Genomic DNA, 4,559 nt, shown 5'->3' with positions numbered 1-4,559 from the left:
TAGATCCATCCATCCATCCATCCATCCATCCATCCATCCATCCATCCATCCATCCATCCATCCATCCATCCATCCAGTAATACAAAAGTAAAACAAGTAATAACAAATGTTTTGTCTTTTCTGTTTAAGCTCTTAAATTCACGACGATCCGTTGCACGCTGTATTCTGACCGACGAGGAGTTCAAATATCTTGAAGGGGCGTCTGCATGTCTGATGAGCGATGAAGAGACAGACAGTGAAAACGGCCAAACGTGGAAAGTGTATCCACCTGAATGGAGGGCAACAAAGCTCACAGACATTTTGAATAGGTGCCAATGCCAACTTGCCCAGCTGCAACAAAAGTCGAGCAGAATGGTACATCGTAGGGTGGCCAGTGGCGTATGCAGCATGAGTCAGCCTCCAAGAGGCATAGACAAAACGTATTTGAAGTGAAGTTTTTTTTTGTGTGTGTGTTAATAAAAATCTTTTAACAAATTCTTTGTTTTCTATGTATATGATATTAATGTGCAGTTAGGTGTAAAACACCTGATTCACTAAACTACTTTATAAACTGTTCATTTAATATAAGTACAATAAAAGGTAATATGTGACCCATCACATCGAAGTGAGGATTAAAAGTGTTTTGAGTAAAATATTTGCAAAAATTGCGTTTTATCAAAATATAACAAATAAATGTTCTATCAGTGTAACATTTGATTGAATTGTCTAAAAAAAAAAAAAGCCTAATTTTTTTTTTTATTCTTATTAAAATTTTAAACAATTAGGTTTCAGACCAAATAATAGCCTAATGTATTATTGTAACCAACAAGCCAAATTAAGTCATATCTCTGAATCCCCTTATGATATCAGAATGATCCAGTATCAAAATATAGCTTTGAAAGCCACAAATCTGAAGATGTAATGGGCTCATTTTGACCAAATTTGACTTAATCCTCATTTTGATGTGATGGGTCACATACGACCTAAAAACAAACAAAAGAAGTAAGAAAATTGTAAGATCATTTAAGATGGCAATGATAATCACATGTGGAATCACATTTAGTCTAATGGTATTTATAATTGTAATCATATACTTTAAATATAAAATAGAGCCAACAACTACAGATTGGAACAACTACAGATTGGAACTTCTTCAGATTAGCAAATGACTTCATGGATGAGCTCACTGTGACATCCTATATTGGTTTTTTTTGTACAGCAATTCAACAGATTTAGCTATTTTTTATTCTTAGTTTATGTGAGGTTTTCATGTCAACTTTTCATCAATAATGATAAAATATTTAATTTTACTGACTTTACAAACCTCAACAATATAAACATATGGTTGTCCATTTTCTTCTTTTCATTTATTCTGTTAGGTAAACGTCTCTTGAAAGTGTGATGCAGGCTATTTAAATGAAAAAATAAAGTCCATGAAACAATTTAATTTACAGATAAAACACACAAGTAAACCCTTTTGAGTCTTAACTGTAAATTAAATTGTCCACGTCGCCAAACTCCTTACAGGTTGGTGGCGGTAATGCACCGTTTTCCAACAGCCGTTTAACTGAAGAAGAAGAAGACACTTCCGGTATTACATTGGCGGGATAACACAAACGAGGTCCTTCTCGGATAACGCGACGTGTTTGATTCAAAGCCAAGCGGCTCTACGATTTTCAGTAAGTTGCTGCTTCACATATTTAGTTCTAATTATTTTTGACCAAGCATGTGGTTAGAGCGTAAAATATGTAGTTTTACCGGTGTGTTACTCGACCTTTTACAACATGGCGTTGTCAGCGTCACGTCAAGTTGAGGCTGTTTGAAAAGTTGTACTGAGCAGAATAAAATGGACACTCATACAGGGGGAATGGGAGACATCTATAACCAGTGGCTGCTGACCACTGTTGGGCAACTCCTCAGTGAGAGGTGTCTATTTGCTTTTCTAAAAGCTGTTTTATGATGTCATTGTCTAAGTTACATATTTGGATATTTGCTAATATAATTGTGATCTAGGCTGGAAGTAATCAATGTTGGACAAAAAATGACCACTAAATATGTTTAGAACTACAAATCAACTTAGAATACTTTCCTGGATTTTCCTGCAAAACACCGTTCAAGTTATCAAGTCAATGAACTGTTGGTGTGTGGCATTGTGACTTAACATACTGTTATATAATTTAAATAATATTATAATGCAACGCCACATAACTGAATCTTTGTCTTGTAGCACCCAAGATGCAGCTCCACATCACGCAGCACAGAGTGGGCAGGTAAGAGTACTCATTGACTGAATATTATTATAATTATATAATGAAGAGTATGAGTCTGGTGAAGACCTGCTGTATATGAAAAGTGTCTTGAGATGTTAAATGATTCAACCCTTTAATGAAACTGGCCTGAATTGATCATAAGGCTTTGTAAAAAGGGGAGATTTGTTCTGAGTTATGACAATTTTTAAAATGTGATTGTGTCAGGAGCAGAGCCAGTAGTGATGAGGGGATTGTTCCTGTCAGTATAAAGGAACAGGTGAGCTGTTGTAACTGTGTGTGAACAAGTATTAGTTCCAATATAAACACTTTCTAAACGACAGTAGTGACTCGTTATATTTTTATCATTAAAAGTAAGACAATAAATACAGAAAGCCTGCAATGAAAGTAATATGAAATAAGCCTGCATATTTTGCCATTGAAAATATATTAATTGGTTAAGTCAAAATGAGTTTTCCTTATCAAATATACTAAAGCTTTACAGATTATTGTCCTGATGCAGGCTCAATAAATTAATTCCTCTGGACAGATTCTTCTTTGTATCAAAAAGATTTCTTCAGTCTGAGGAGCTGAGACAAACTCAGTCATCGTTCCTCCTTGATAGAGAGGAACGATGGTCTGAGAGAGGAGAGAAGGAGGCCATCTTTGTGAAAAGAAATCGTCCATCATTAAACAGAGGTGGAGGCCTCCGGGTTCAACTGTCCCCCTCTTACAATGCTGTTATTGCTAGTATCTTACGTTCACATAAAATATTTGATAATGTTCTTATAGAAACAATTCTTGAATAATGTTCACACTGTGTTAATGCTGCATGTTTGTCTCAGGGTACTTCTTGTTCTGCCATTAACTCTAAAATACTTATTGAATAGTTTACATATGTAGGTAAAACTAGATGTTAAATACACCAGAATGCAGGAAATGGCATCTATTTTATTCAAAATTTTCTGGGGGAGGACCCCCAATGGCTACCAAGCCAAGAGCCATTGTTAGCACTGAGGTTAAGCTAAAACTAAACTAGCTAAAAATAAAAAAAAATCCTAGAGGAAACAGAATTAGAATTAGAATGCAAAATATATCTGATTTGCTTTAGTCTCACATTACATCATTGTAGATGTGTGAAACTATAGTTTCTGGCAATGCAGAAGAAGTAAAACTTTTAATTAAATTCTGGGTCCTCGTGTAAAGATGTGTTAAAGCGCCATCTATTGGTAGATATGAGTTACTAAAAATATTCAATATGGGAAGATTAAAAAAAAGGTTTTTGGAACATCCGTAAACTTTTTGTTTGAGAATCTAAGAATTGAGATATGGATGCATTTGCTTTTTGTTATGATTACATTTTAAAAAGTGCTCTTATTGACCTTGTGTTTTCTGTGTTTTCTGTTGAAGCTTTTGAATTCACGGCGGTCTGTTGGTCGCTCCATTTTAAATGATGAAGAATGAGGGGGTGCCAACATGCCTATGAGTACGAGACCGACACGAAGACAAAGACACATGGAAAGTTTATCCACCTGAATGGGAGAGCAGCAAAACTAGGACATTTTAGACAGATGCCAGTACAAACTTGCTGAGCTTCAAACAAAGCCCTGCAGAATGGATGGCTACATTGCAGAGTGCCCAGTGGGAAATGCAGCCTGAGGCAGCCTCCAAGAGGCACCAACAACTATTTTTTTTTACAAATGAAACCGTAGGTTGTATTTTTTACAAATGAAACCGTAGGGGTTTTTTGTGTGTGTGTGTGTGTGTTTTAATAAAAAAAGAAAATCTTTAAGAAAGTCATGGTCAGTGTTTTCATGTCTATGATATGTTTGCATTAGTATGTGTTATGAAGATACAAACCACTGTGTATTTACTAGACTGCTTCATAAACTGTTTATTATACTGATTTTTCATAGTTCTTATTGAAATGGTAATGTGCTTACTGGTCCAGCTTGTGATTTGTACATCATGATGATGGTACATAAACCAAAATTAAAGACTCATTAATTTTGATGTAAAAAACTGGGTGATCTTAAAATGTTAAAGATCTTAGAAGCCAACTATTTGTAGCCTATAGCAGATTTAAATAGTTATATAAAGCACTTCACGTATTACAAATAAAAACTAAATGGAGTGCAAGACAAAAAAACAACAACTAACCATTGGAAACATGTTAAGATATAGTTATTTTACTTGAAGGCTTACCTACATGCCAAACCTGTATTTACAGGCAGAGTATATCAGATTCCCAAATTTGCATAAATGAAAAATCTGTAAATATCCGACTGACATCTGCCACGTAATACGCCAAAGATGCGGCAAGTATGCAAAAGG

General features: G+C 35.0%; 1 long non-coding RNA gene across 2 annotated transcripts; it reads left to right on the top strand.

The window, feature by feature from the left end:
• The first annotated feature begins 1,560 nt into the window (after window positions 1-1,560).
• Window positions 1,561-3,930, top strand: LOC119414814. 2 transcript variants are annotated; one of them, XR_005187019.1, is made up of 4 exons: window positions 1,561-1,658; window positions 2,207-2,249; window positions 2,454-2,505; window positions 3,636-3,930. It is a non-coding gene; the product is annotated as an uncharacterized LOC119414814 (long non-coding RNA). The 2 variants fall into 2 exon arrangements; XR_005187020.1 differs by lacking the exon at window positions 2,454-2,505.
• Window positions 3,931-4,559: the final 629 nt, after the last annotated feature.

The sequence above is a fragment of the Nematolebias whitei genome, chromosome 9, assembly GCF_014905685.2.
Source record: "Nematolebias whitei isolate Nwh7 chromosome 9, NemWhi1, whole genome shotgun sequence".
Lineage (NCBI taxonomy): Eukaryota > Metazoa > Chordata > Actinopteri > Cyprinodontiformes > Rivulidae > Nematolebias > Nematolebias whitei.
Note: the sequence above shows the minus strand (reverse complement) of the source record. Positions and strands in the feature narration are given on the sequence as shown.